General features: G+C 47.8%; 8 non-coding genes and 1 pseudogene across 8 annotated transcripts; all 9 read right to left on the reverse strand.

Annotated features, from left to right (window-relative positions):
• Positions 1–655: 655 nt before the first annotated feature.
• Positions 656–846, reverse strand: LOC142697850 (U2 spliceosomal RNA). The gene has a single exon (XR_012865571.1). It is a non-coding gene; the product is annotated as a U2 spliceosomal RNA (small nuclear RNA).
• Positions 847–2,151: 1,305 nt separating this feature from the next.
• LOC142697853 (U2 spliceosomal RNA) lies at positions 2,152–2,342 on the reverse strand. Its single transcript, XR_012865572.1, has one exon. It is a non-coding gene; the product is annotated as a U2 spliceosomal RNA (small nuclear RNA).
• A 1,301-nt stretch (positions 2,343–3,643) lies between these two features.
• Positions 3,644–3,834, reverse strand: LOC142697854 (U2 spliceosomal RNA). The gene has a single exon (XR_012865573.1). It is a non-coding gene; the product is annotated as a U2 spliceosomal RNA (small nuclear RNA).
• A 1,301-nt stretch (positions 3,835–5,135) lies between these two features.
• LOC142697855 (U2 spliceosomal RNA) lies at positions 5,136–5,326 on the reverse strand. The gene has a single exon (XR_012865574.1). It is a non-coding gene; the product is annotated as a U2 spliceosomal RNA (small nuclear RNA).
• Positions 5,327–6,627: 1,301 nt separating this feature from the next.
• LOC142697856 (U2 spliceosomal RNA) lies at positions 6,628–6,818 on the reverse strand. The gene has a single exon (XR_012865575.1). It is a non-coding gene; the product is annotated as a U2 spliceosomal RNA (small nuclear RNA).
• Positions 6,819–8,119: 1,301 nt separating this feature from the next.
• LOC142697857 (U2 spliceosomal RNA) lies at positions 8,120–8,310 on the reverse strand. Its single transcript, XR_012865576.1, has one exon. It is a non-coding gene; the product is annotated as a U2 spliceosomal RNA (small nuclear RNA).
• Positions 8,311–9,611: 1,301 nt separating this feature from the next.
• On the reverse strand, positions 9,612–9,802 carry LOC142697858 (U2 spliceosomal RNA). The gene has a single exon (XR_012865577.1). It is a non-coding gene; the product is annotated as a U2 spliceosomal RNA (small nuclear RNA).
• Positions 9,803–11,103: 1,301 nt separating this feature from the next.
• On the reverse strand, positions 11,104–11,288 carry LOC142697829 (U2 spliceosomal RNA). Its single transcript, XR_012865568.1, has one exon. It is a non-coding gene; the product is annotated as a U2 spliceosomal RNA (small nuclear RNA).
• Positions 11,289–12,654: 1,366 nt separating this feature from the next.
• Positions 12,655–12,794, reverse strand: LOC142697843 (U2 spliceosomal RNA; annotated as a pseudogene).
• Between the last annotated feature and the right edge of the window lie 1,111 nt (positions 12,795–13,905).

The raw sequence follows: 13,905 nt of genomic DNA on the forward strand, positions 1-13,905 counted from the left end.
TAAGCATCCACCAACTTTACAGACAACTTCTCTTTGCTCCTACAACCTCCATCCTTGCACAGTTTGTTATTCTTCTAGGTAACATAGTAACAAATCCAAATTGCTGCTCTCTTTGTAGGCAAGCAAGGCTTTGTTGCAACTGCAATTCTTACTTCTTCTTGAAATGTAGGGACGACAGTACATTCCATCACATCCATGTAGTGTACACAGGTAGGTCCATTGTGGCGGGCAGGCAGGCAGGCAGGCAGGCAGGCGGGCGGGCGGGCGGGCGGGCGGCTTTAATGGCTGTTTGCTGTTCCCCTACTCCACTCCGCTATTTGACTGTGGTGCTGCATCAATCAGTGGCTGGCTCAGGTGCAGCTCTTTAACCTACCTAGGAGGGAGGGCGGAGAGAAGACAAGGAAGGTGAATGAGCTGTTCCAATGTGAAATGCCGGAAACACAGAAACACAGAAGACACACACACAACAAGAGGTGGCAATGTATTAATTAATTGCATTTAATAAATGAGCTCATTATCACACATGACTGTACAAATGCATTGTCCAACAGGTGTTGAAATAATGGGATTAAAAGGGGAGATCCCATCAGAAAGACAAAAACAATAGCAAACACAAATAGCACTTTTGGAATCTGATTTTAGTCAACACATAAGGGAAGGGTGCACCGGTCCTGGAAATACTGCAATACCAGGTCAATGCGTGGAGTGGACAGAGCAAGCTCTATTTCCATCTCCCTGTTCTAAAAATCCATTTAATATATGGTCCCCAGATAGGGGACGTATCAGATATTAAACTGATAAGAACAGATACTACACTTGATCTTAGCCAAAAGGCCGAGAAGCGATAACCCGAGCGGCCCTTGCCTTGCCCGAGCCTGTCCCATACTGCTGTTCACCCCTTGCAGCGATTGATTCAGCCTACTCCTAGGCAATTCCATGGGGCCCTGCAGGCTCACACACATTTACAGCTACTAAGCGGGAGGTGAATAAAGGCCGGAGAGGAAGCTACACAGGATTTGCTTCTTTTGCTTGCACCACAATGCAGTGCTGAAAGAGGAGGAATCTACATAAAAACGCCTTCCTGGCAACGCCCAAATGCCCTCCTGCCATGCAGATAAACACTGGCAGCGGCAGCAAGTGCATGCCCACAGCCACCCCTTGTTCCTTCACACCTTGTATCAGCTTTAATCCAGTCCAGTCCGGTGCTGCCTGCTGAGCAGCACTGACCAACACTGCCTGGGCCCAGGCTTTTATCTCTGAGGCAGGCCCCATTATGATGTCAGAAAGCTGGCTCTGGAATCCTGAGGGCTCCACTATGACACGTGCAAAGTTCCGTCTGAACTTTATATAAGACGGTGCGGCTCAGTCAGTCACTCAGTGTTGCCTGAGAGGGCAACACTGCAACAGCCGGCCGCCAGGCTGTCTTTTTTTTGCACATTTATTTGCCTCCAGGAGGCCACAAGAGGGAGACAAGGGACTGCAAAATGGAAAATAAGCATCCACCAACTTTACAGACAACTTCTCTTTGCTCCTACAACCTCCATCCTTGCACAGTTTGTTATTCTTCTAGGTAACATAGTAACAAATCCAAATTGCTGCTCTCTTTGTAGGCAAGCAAGGCTTTGTTGCAACTGCAATTCTTACTTCTTCTTGAAATGTAGGGACGACAGTACATTCCATCACATCCATGTAGTGTACACAGGTAGGTCCATTGTGGCGGGCAGGCAGGCAGGCAGGCAGGCAGGCAGGCGGGCGGGCGGGCGGGCGGGCGGCTTTAATGGCTGTTTGCTGTTCCCCTACTCCACTCCGCTATTTGACTGTGGTGCTGCATCAATCAGTGGCTGGCTCAGGTGCAGCTCTTTAACCTACCTAGGAGGGAGGGCGGAGAGAAGACAAGGAAGGTGAATGAGCTGTTCCAATGTGAAATGCCGGAAACACAGAAACACAGAAGACACACACACAACAAGAGGTGGCAATGTATTAATTAATTGCATTTAATAAATGAGCTCATTATCACACATGACTGTACAAATGCATTGTCCAACAGGTGTTGAAATAATGGGATTAAAAGGGGAGATCCCATCAGAAAGACAAAAACAATAGCAAACACAAATAGCACTTTTGGAATCTGATTTTAGTCAACACATAAGGGAAGGGTGCACCGGTCCTGGAAATACTGCAATACCAGGTCAATGCGTGGAGTGGACAGAGCAAGCTCTATTTCCATCTCCCTGTTCTAAAAATCCATTTAATATATGGTCCCCAGATAGGGGACGTATCAGATATTAAACTGATAAGAACAGATACTACACTTGATCTTAGCCAAAAGGCCGAGAAGCGATAACCCGAGCGGCCCTTGCCTTGCCCGAGCCTGTCCCATACTGCTGTTCACCCCTTGCAGCGATTGATTCAGCCTACTCCTAGGCAATTCCATGGGGCCCTGCAGGCTCACACACATTTACAGCTACTAAGCGGGAGGTGAATAAAGGCCGGAGAGGAAGCTACACAGGATTTGCTTCTTTTGCTTGCACCACAATGCAGTGCTGAAAGAGGAGGAATCTACATAAAAACGCCTTCCTGGCAACGCCCAAATGCCCTCCTGCCATGCAGATAAACACTGGCAGCGGCAGCAAGTGCATGCCCACAGCCACCCCTTGTTCCTTCACACCTTGTATCAGCTTTAATCCAGTCCAGTCCGGTGCTGCCTGCTGAGCAGCACTGACCAACACTGCCTGGGCCCAGGCTTTTATCTCTGAGGCAGGCCCCATTATGATGTCAGAAAGCTGGCTCTGGAATCCTGAGGGCTCCACTATGACACGTGCAAAGTTCCGTCTGAACTTTATATAAGACGGTGCGGCTCAGTCAGTCACTCAGTGTTGCCTGAGAGGGCAACACTGCAACAGCCGGCCGCCAGGCTGTCTTTTTTTTGCACATTTATTTGCCTCCAGGAGGCCACAAGAGGGAGACAAGGGACTGCAAAATGGAAAATAAGCATCCACCAACTTTACAGACAACTTCTCTTTGCTCCTACAACCTCCATCCTTGCACAGTTTGTTATTCTTCTAGGTAACATAGTAACAAATCCAAATTGCTGCTCTCTTTGTAGGCAAGCAAGGCTTTGTTGCAACTGCAATTCTTACTTCTTCTTGAAATGTAGGGACGACAGTACATTCCATCACATCCATGTAGTGTACACAGGTAGGTCCATTGTGGCGGGCAGGCAGGCAGGCAGGCAGGCAGGCGGGCGGGCGGGCGGGCGGGCGGCTTTAATGGCTGTTTGCTGTTCCCCTACTCCACTCCGCTATTTGACTGTGGTGCTGCATCAATCAGTGGCTGGCTCAGGTGCAGCTCTTTAACCTACCTAGGAGGGAGGGCGGAGAGAAGACAAGGAAGGTGAATGAGCTGTTCCAATGTGAAATGCCGGAAACACAGAAACACAGAAGACACACACACAACAAGAGGTGGCAATGTATTAATTAATTGCATTTAATAAATGAGCTCATTATCACACATGACTGTACAAATGCATTGTCCAACAGGTGTTGAAATAATGGGATTAAAAGGGGAGATCCCATCAGAAAGACAAAAACAATAGCAAACACAAATAGCACTTTTGGAATCTGATTTTAGTCAACACATAAGGGAAGGGTGCACCGGTCCTGGAAATACTGCAATACCAGGTCAATGCGTGGAGTGGACAGAGCAAGCTCTATTTCCATCTCCCTGTTCTAAAAATCCATTTAATATATGGTCCCCAGATAGGGGACGTATCAGATATTAAACTGATAAGAACAGATACTACACTTGATCTTAGCCAAAAGGCCGAGAAGCGATAACCCGAGCGGCCCTTGCCTTGCCCGAGCCTGTCCCATACTGCTGTTCACCCCTTGCAGCGATTGATTCAGCCTACTCCTAGGCAATTCCATGGGGCCCTGCAGGCTCACACACATTTACAGCTACTAAGCGGGAGGTGAATAAAGGCCGGAGAGGAAGCTACACAGGATTTGCTTCTTTTGCTTGCACCACAATGCAGTGCTGAAAGAGGAGGAATCTACATAAAAACGCCTTCCTGGCAACGCCCAAATGCCCTCCTGCCATGCAGATAAACACTGGCAGCGGCAGCAAGTGCATGCCCACAGCCACCCCTTGTTCCTTCACACCTTGTATCAGCTTTAATCCAGTCCAGTCCGGTGCTGCCTGCTGAGCAGCACTGACCAACACTGCCTGGGCCCAGGCTTTTATCTCTGAGGCAGGCCCCATTATGATGTCAGAAAGCTGGCTCTGGAATCCTGAGGGCTCCACTATGACACGTGCAAAGTTCCGTCTGAACTTTATATAAGACGGTGCGGCTCAGTCAGTCACTCAGTGTTGCCTGAGAGGGCAACACTGCAACAGCCGGCCGCCAGGCTGTCTTTTTTTTGCACATTTATTTGCCTCCAGGAGGCCACAAGAGGGAGACAAGGGACTGCAAAATGGAAAATAAGCATCCACCAACTTTACAGACAACTTCTCTTTGCTCCTACAACCTCCATCCTTGCACAGTTTGTTATTCTTCTAGGTAACATAGTAACAAATCCAAATTGCTGCTCTCTTTGTAGGCAAGCAAGGCTTTGTTGCAACTGCAATTCTTACTTCTTCTTGAAATGTAGGGACGACAGTACATTCCATCACATCCATGTAGTGTACACAGGTAGGTCCATTGTGGCGGGCAGGCAGGCAGGCAGGCAGGCAGGCGGGCGGGCGGGCGGGCGGGCGGCTTTAATGGCTGTTTGCTGTTCCCCTACTCCACTCCGCTATTTGACTGTGGTGCTGCATCAATCAGTGGCTGGCTCAGGTGCAGCTCTTTAACCTACCTAGGAGGGAGGGCGGAGAGAAGACAAGGAAGGTGAATGAGCTGTTCCAATGTGAAATGCCGGAAACACAGAAACACAGAAGACACACACACAACAAGAGGTGGCAATGTATTAATTAATTGCATTTAATAAATGAGCTCATTATCACACATGACTGTACAAATGCATTGTCCAACAGGTGTTGAAATAATGGGATTAAAAGGGGAGATCCCATCAGAAAGACAAAAACAATAGCAAACACAAATAGCACTTTTGGAATCTGATTTTAGTCAACACATAAGGGAAGGGTGCACCGGTCCTGGAAATACTGCAATACCAGGTCAATGCGTGGAGTGGACAGAGCAAGCTCTATTTCCATCTCCCTGTTCTAAAAATCCATTTAATATATGGTCCCCAGATAGGGGACGTATCAGATATTAAACTGATAAGAACAGATACTACACTTGATCTTAGCCAAAAGGCCGAGAAGCGATAACCCGAGCGGCCCTTGCCTTGCCCGAGCCTGTCCCATACTGCTGTTCACCCCTTGCAGCGATTGATTCAGCCTACTCCTAGGCAATTCCATGGGGCCCTGCAGGCTCACACACATTTACAGCTACTAAGCGGGAGGTGAATAAAGGCCGGAGAGGAAGCTACACAGGATTTGCTTCTTTTGCTTGCACCACAATGCAGTGCTGAAAGAGGAGGAATCTACATAAAAACGCCTTCCTGGCAACGCCCAAATGCCCTCCTGCCATGCAGATAAACACTGGCAGCGGCAGCAAGTGCATGCCCACAGCCACCCCTTGTTCCTTCACACCTTGTATCAGCTTTAATCCAGTCCAGTCCGGTGCTGCCTGCTGAGCAGCACTGACCAACACTGCCTGGGCCCAGGCTTTTATCTCTGAGGCAGGCCCCATTATGATGTCAGAAAGCTGGCTCTGGAATCCTGAGGGCTCCACTATGACACGTGCAAAGTTCCGTCTGAACTTTATATAAGACGGTGCGGCTCAGTCAGTCACTCAGTGTTGCCTGAGAGGGCAACACTGCAACAGCCGGCCGCCAGGCTGTCTTTTTTTTGCACATTTATTTGCCTCCAGGAGGCCACAAGAGGGAGACAAGGGACTGCAAAATGGAAAATAAGCATCCACCAACTTTACAGACAACTTCTCTTTGCTCCTACAACCTCCATCCTTGCACAGTTTGTTATTCTTCTAGGTAACATAGTAACAAATCCAAATTGCTGCTCTCTTTGTAGGCAAGCAAGGCTTTGTTGCAACTGCAATTCTTACTTCTTCTTGAAATGTAGGGACGACAGTACATTCCATCACATCCATGTAGTGTACACAGGTAGGTCCATTGTGGCGGGCAGGCAGGCAGGCAGGCAGGCAGGCGGGCGGGCGGGCGGGCGGGCGGCTTTAATGGCTGTTTGCTGTTCCCCTACTCCACTCCGCTATTTGACTGTGGTGCTGCATCAATCAGTGGCTGGCTCAGGTGCAGCTCTTTAACCTACCTAGGAGGGAGGGCGGAGAGAAGACAAGGAAGGTGAATGAGCTGTTCCAATGTGAAATGCCGGAAACACAGAAACACAGAAGACACACACACAACAAGAGGTGGCAATGTATTAATTAATTGCATTTAATAAATGAGCTCATTATCACACATGACTGTACAAATGCATTGTCCAACAGGTGTTGAAATAATGGGATTAAAAGGGGAGATCCCATCAGAAAGACAAAAACAATAGCAAACACAAATAGCACTTTTGGAATCTGATTTTAGTCAACACATAAGGGAAGGGTGCACCGGTCCTGGAAATACTGCAATACCAGGTCAATGCGTGGAGTGGACAGAGCAAGCTCTATTTCCATCTCCCTGTTCTAAAAATCCATTTAATATATGGTCCCCAGATAGGGGACGTATCAGATATTAAACTGATAAGAACAGATACTACACTTGATCTTAGCCAAAAGGCCGAGAAGCGATAACCCGAGCGGCCCTTGCCTTGCCCGAGCCTGTCCCATACTGCTGTTCACCCCTTGCAGCGATTGATTCAGCCTACTCCTAGGCAATTCCATGGGGCCCTGCAGGCTCACACACATTTACAGCTACTAAGCGGGAGGTGAATAAAGGCCGGAGAGGAAGCTACACAGGATTTGCTTCTTTTGCTTGCACCACAATGCAGTGCTGAAAGAGGAGGAATCTACATAAAAACGCCTTCCTGGCAACGCCCAAATGCCCTCCTGCCATGCAGATAAACACTGGCAGCGGCAGCAAGTGCATGCCCACAGCCACCCCTTGTTCCTTCACACCTTGTATCAGCTTTAATCCAGTCCAGTCCGGTGCTGCCTGCTGAGCAGCACTGACCAACACTGCCTGGGCCCAGGCTTTTATCTCTGAGGCAGGCCCCATTATGATGTCAGAAAGCTGGCTCTGGAATCCTGAGGGCTCCACTATGACACGTGCAAAGTTCCGTCTGAACTTTATATAAGACGGTGCGGCTCAGTCAGTCACTCAGTGTTGCCTGAGAGGGCAACACTGCAACAGCCGGCCGCCAGGCTGTCTTTTTTTTGCACATTTATTTGCCTCCAGGAGGCCACAAGAGGGAGACAAGGGACTGCAAAATGGAAAATAAGCATCCACCAACTTTACAGACAACTTCTCTTTGCTCCTACAACCTCCATCCTTGCACAGTTTGTTATTCTTCTAGGTAACATAGTAACAAATCCAAATTGCTGCTCTCTTTGTAGGCAAGCAAGGCTTTGTTGCAACTGCAATTCTTACTTCTTCTTGAAATGTAGGGACGACAGTACATTCCATCACATCCATGTAGTGTACACAGGTAGGTCCATTGTGGCGGGCAGGCAGGCAGGCAGGCAGGCAGGCGGGCGGGCGGGCGGGCGGGCGGCTTTAATGGCTGTTTGCTGTTCCCCTACTCCACTCCGCTATTTGACTGTGGTGCTGCATCAATCAGTGGCTGGCTCAGGTGCAGCTCTTTAACCTACCTAGGAGGGAGGGCGGAGAGAAGACAAGGAAGGTGAATGAGCTGTTCCAATGTGAAATGCCGGAAACACAGAAACACAGAAGACACACACACAACAAGAGGTGGCAATGTATTAATTAATTGCATTTAATAAATGAGCTCATTATCACACATGACTGTACAAATGCATTGTCCAACAGGTGTTGAAATAATGGGATTAAAAGGGGAGATCCCATCAGAAAGACAAAAACAATAGCAAACACAAATAGCACTTTTGGAATCTGATTTTAGTCAACACATAAGGGAAGGGTGCACCGGTCCTGGAAATACTGCAATACCAGGTCAATGCGTGGAGTGGACAGAGCAAGCTCTATTTCCATCTCCCTGTTCTAAAAATCCATTTAATATATGGTCCCCAGATAGGGGACGTATCAGATATTAAACTGATAAGAACAGATACTACACTTGATCTTAGCCAAAAGGCCGAGAAGCGATAACCCGAGCGGCCCTTGCCTTGCCCGAGCCTGTCCCATACTGCTGTTCACCCCTTGCAGCGATTGATTCAGCCTACTCCTAGGCAATTCCATGGGGCCCTGCAGGCTCACACACATTTACAGCTACTAAGCGGGAGGTGAATAAAGGCCGGAGAGGAAGCTACACAGGATTTGCTTCTTTTGCTTGCACCACAATGCAGTGCTGAAAGAGGAGGAATCTACATAAAAACGCCTTCCTGGCAACGCCCAAATGCCCTCCTGCCATGCAGATAAACACTGGCAGCGGCAGCAAGTGCATGCCCACAGCCACCCCTTGTTCCTTCACACCTTGTATCAGCTTTAATCCAGTCCAGTCCGGTGCTGCCTGCTGAGCAGCACTGACCAACACTGCCTGGGCCCAGGCTTTTATCTCTGAGGCAGGCCCCATTATGATGTCAGAAAGCTGGCTCTGGAATCCTGAGGGCTCCACTATGACACGTGCAAAGTTCCGTCTGAACTTTATATAAGACGGTGCGGCTCAGTCAGTCACTCAGTGTTGCCTGAGAGGGCAACACTGCAACAGCCGGCCGCCAGGCTGTCTTTTTTTTGCACATTTATTTGCCTCCAGGAGGCCACAAGAGGGAGACAAGGGACTGCAAAATGGAAAATAAGCATCCACCAACTTTACAGACAACTTCTCTTTGCTCCTACAACCTCCATCCTTGCACAGTTTGTTATTCTTCTAGGTAACATAGTAACAAATCCAAATTGCTGCTCTCTTTGTAGGCAAGCAAGGCTTTGTTGCAACTGCAATTCTTACTTCTTCTTGAAATGTAGGGACGACAGTACATTCCATCACATCCATGTAGTGTACACAGGTAGGTCCATTGTGGCGGGCAGGCAGGCAGGCAGGCAGGCAGGCGGGCGGGCGGGCGGGCGGGCGGCTTTAATGGCTGTTTGCTGTTCCCCTACTCCACTCCGCTATTTGACTGTGGTGCTGCATCAATCAGTGGCTGGCTCAGGTGCAGCTCTTTAACCTACCTAGGAGGGAGGGCGGAGAGAAGACAAGGAAGGTGAATGAGCTGTTCCAATGTGAAATGCCGGAAACACAGAAACACAGAAGACACACACACAACAAGAGGTGGCAATGTATTAATTAATTGCATTTAATAAATGAGCTCATTATCACACATGACTGTACAAATGCATTGTCCAACAGGTGTTGAAATAATGGGATTAAAAGGGGAGATCCCATCAGAAAGACAAAAACAATAGCAAACACAAATAGCACTTTTGGAATCTGATTTTAGTCAACACATAAGGGAAGGGTGCACCGGTCCTGGAAATACTGCAATACCAGGTCAATGCGTGGAGTGGACAGAGCAAGCTCTATTTCCATCTCCCTGTTCTAAAAATCCATTTAATATATGGTCCCCAGATAGGGGACGTATCAGATATTAAACTGATAAGAACAGATACTACACTTGATCTTAGCCAAAAGGCCGAGAAGCGATAACCCGAGCGGCCCTTGCCTTGCCCGAGCCTGTCCCATACTGCTGTTCACCCCTTGCAGCGATTGATTCAGCCTACTCCTAGGCAATTCCATGGGGCCCTGCAGGCTCACACACATTTACAGCTACTAAGCGGGAGGTGAATAAAGGCCGGAGAGGAAGCTACACAGGATTTGCTTCTTTTGCTTGCACCACAATGCAGTGCTGAAAGAGGAGGAATCTACATAAAAACGCCTTCCTGGCAACGCCCAAATGCCCTCCTGCCATGCAGATAAACACTGGCAGCGGCAGCAAGTGCATGCCCACAGCCACCCCTTGTTCCTTCACACCTTGTATCAGCTTTAATCCAGTCCAGTCCGGTGCTGCCTGCTGAGCAGCACTGACCAACACTGCCTGGGCCCAGGCTTTTATCTCTGAGGCAGGCCCCATTATGATGTCAGAAAGCTGGCTCTGGAATCCTGAGGGCTCCACTATGACACGTGCAAAGTTCCGTCTGAACTTTATATAAGACGGTGCGGCTCAGTCAGTCACTCAGTGTTGCCTGAGAGGGCAACACTGCAACAGCCGGCCGCCAGGCTGTCTTTTTTTTGCACATTTATTTGCCTCCAGGAGGCCACAAGAGGGAGACAAGGGACTGCAAAATGGAAAATAAGCATCCACCAACTTTACAGACAACTTCTCTTTGCTCCTACAACCTCCATCCTTGCACAGTTTGTTATTCTTCTAGGTAACATAGTAACAAATCCAAATTGCTGCTCTCTTTGTAGGCAAGCAAGGCTTTGTTGCAACTGCAATTCTTACTTCTTCTTGAAATGTAGGGACGACAGTACATTCCATCACATCCATGTAGTGTACACAGGTAGGTCCATTGTGGCGGGCAGGCAGGCAGGCAGGCAGGCAGGCGGGCGGGCGGGCGGGCGGGCGGCTTTAATGGCTGTTTGCTGTTCCCCTACTCCACTCCGCTATTTGACTGTGGTGCTGCATCAATCAGTGGCTGGCTCAGGTGCAGCTCTTTAACCTACCTAGGAGGGAGGGCGGAGAGAAGACAAGGAAGGTGAATGAGCTGTTCCAATGTGAAATGCCGGAAACACAGAAACACAGAAGACACACACACAACAAGAGGTGGCAATGTATTAATTAATTGCATTTAATAAATGAGCTCATTATCACACATGACTGTACAAATGCATTGTCCAACAGGTGTTGAAATAATGGGATTAAAAGGGGAGATCCCATCAGAAAGACAAAAACAATAGCAAACACAAATAGCACTTTTGGAATCTGATTTTAGTCAACACATAAGGGAAGGGTGCACCGGTCCTGGAAATACTGCAATACCAGGTCAATGCGTGGAGTGGACAGAGCAAGCTCTATTTCCATCTCCCTGTTCTAAAAATCCATTTAATATATGGTCCCCAGATAGGGGACGTATCAGATATTAAACTGATAAGAACAGATCAGGTTTCCACTCAGATCCGTCTCGAGTTAAATTTTAAACTTCAAATTTAAAGACTTGATCATCATTATGAAAAACCAAAATATAATTTTTATTTCTCTTTTTTTTGTAAGTAAAATTAATAAAACAAACCATTTCTTACAGCGATTACACCTACCATATCCACAAGATGTTCTCGAAGATCTTGACCATCCCACTCCAAATTTACAATACACGCCAACCAGGTTGGCACTTTATATCTTTCAAGAAAATCGGATATATCTCCTCTTAGACAAGTTCGTACCCGCCTCCGAACCTTCTCAAAATTAATTTTCTCTCTTAATTCCTCTATGTCTTTTACTAATTTATCTCTTTCTGCTCTATTTTCATCTGAAACAACATTTTTTTCCACAATTTTTCTCCTTTTTGTTTCATCACTCCTTTTAACCTCAACGCTTTTCCATCCTCCTCCCACTTCCTGTGGCTTATCCTCTTTTCCTGAGGTAACTTTCTCTTCCTTTCTTTTAACTATCTGTTCCTTTCTTTTAACGGTCTTCTTACTCTCCTCCTTTACTTCACTTTTGCTTTTCTTTAAACAATTTTTAAACACATGCCCTTCTTCTCTACACATGTTACACACTTTACCCTTCTCACAATCATTGTACATATGACCTTCTTGGAAACATTTTGTACAGAATATTTTCCCACAATTTTCCTTCACATGTCCATACTCTTTGCAATTATGGCAAAAAATCCCCATTCCAAAAAAATAGAGATTCCCACTTGCACTGCCAATTTTAAAGCGTGCTGGAGGAAGCAATAAGTTTCCAGCCTCTCCAACTGCCTTAATTTTACACAGGAATTTCCATTTGCCTGTCCAAAATCCAAAGGGATTAAAGACCTTACCCTTCTCCACCACCTCCTCACAGAACTTAGTGAGAAAACATATAATATCGTCTTTACACACATAGGGGGAAAACATTTTAACAATCACCAACTTTTTGCTAGGAGCAAAGTGTGGTGTTACAATCACACCAACCAGTCTTGGATCCTGCTTCTTCTCCTTCAAAGTGTCCAGAAAGTCCAGATAAATTTCCTCCGTACAAAAGGTGACATCGAAGCATCCTCTTCTTGGATAGTCCATTACAGACAATATCCATTGTCTCTCCAACTGGAAAAGACCAAGCAAGAGTACCTTTGTTAGGAATTCCAAGTCCCTGCTTTGTCCTCCAGATTCCTCCATCGTAAAACGAACAGCATTCCGAGTCCGCATGTAGTCAGGGATTTCCTCCATCCTGCCGCAAAAAAGCCAACGATATCCAACGAAATCCAACGAACTCCAACGATAATACCTTCAGCACCTAAATGCCAGGCAAGTGATCGCTCCCCGTTGCCCTGGACTAATCCTCTCCCCCAATAGCAGCAGAGGGGTTAAGTCTCTTGTAAAAGAGACGATCCCCCCAGGCCAAGGAAAAGGGTACCAGGGCACCTCCTGACCAAGAAACAAGGCAATACCCTAAAGTACTACACTTGATCTTAGCCAAAAGGCCGAGAAGCGATAACCCGAGCGGCCCTTGCCTTGCCCGAGCCTGTCCCATACTGCTGTTCACCCCTTGCAGCGATTGATTCAGCCTACTCCTAGGCAATTCCATGGGGCCCTGCAGGCTCACACACATTTACAGCTACTAAGCGGGAGGTGAATAAAGGCCGGAGAGGAAGCTACACAGGATTTGCTTCTTTTGCTTGCACCACAATGCAGTGCTGAAAGAGGAGGAATCTACATAAAAACGCCTTCCTGGCAACGCCCAAATGCCCTCCTGCCATGCAGATAAACACTGGCAGCGGCAGCAAGTGCATGCCCACAGCCACCCCTTGTTCCTTCACACCTTGTATCAGCTTTAATCCAGTCCAGTCCGGTGCTGCCTGCTGAGCAGCACTGACCAACACTGCCTGGGCCCAGGCTTTTATCTCTGAGGCAGGCCCCATTATGATGTCAGAAAGCTGGCTCTGGAATCCTGAGGGCTCCACTATGACACGTGCAAAGTTCCGTCTGAACTTTATATAAGACGGTGCGGCTCAGTCAGTCACTCAGTGTTGCCTGAGAGGGCAACACTGCAACAGCCGGCCGCCAGGCTGTCTTTTTTTTGCACATTTATTTGCCTCCAGGAGGCCACAAGAGGGAGACAAGGGACTGCAAAATGGAAAATAAGCATCCACCAACTTTACAGACAACTTCTCTTTGCTCCTACAACCTCCATCCTTGCACAGTTTGTTATTCTTCTAGGTAACATAGTAACAAATCCAAATTGCTGCTCTCTTTGTAGGCAAGCAAGGCTTTGTTGCAACTGCAATTCTTACTTCTTCTTGAAATGTAGGGACGACAGTACATTCCATCACATCCATGTAGTGTACACAGGTAGGTCCATTGTGGCGGGCAGGCAGGCAGGCAGGCAGGCAGGCGGGCGGGCGGGCGGGCGGGCGGCTTTAATGGCTGTTTGCTGTTCCCCTACTCCACTCCGCTATTTGACTGTGGTGCTGCATCAATCAGTGGCTGGCTCAGGTGCAGCTCTTTAACCTACCTAGGAGGGAGGGCGGAGAGAAGACAAGGAAGGTGAATGAGCTGTTCCAATGTGAAATGCCGGAAACACAGAAACACAGAAGACACACACAC

This window comes from Rhinoderma darwinii (assembly GCF_050947455.1).
Source record: "Rhinoderma darwinii isolate aRhiDar2 chromosome 5 unlocalized genomic scaffold, aRhiDar2.hap1 SUPER_5_unloc_9, whole genome shotgun sequence".
Classification (NCBI taxonomy): domain Eukaryota; kingdom Metazoa; phylum Chordata; class Amphibia; order Anura; family Rhinodermatidae; genus Rhinoderma; species Rhinoderma darwinii.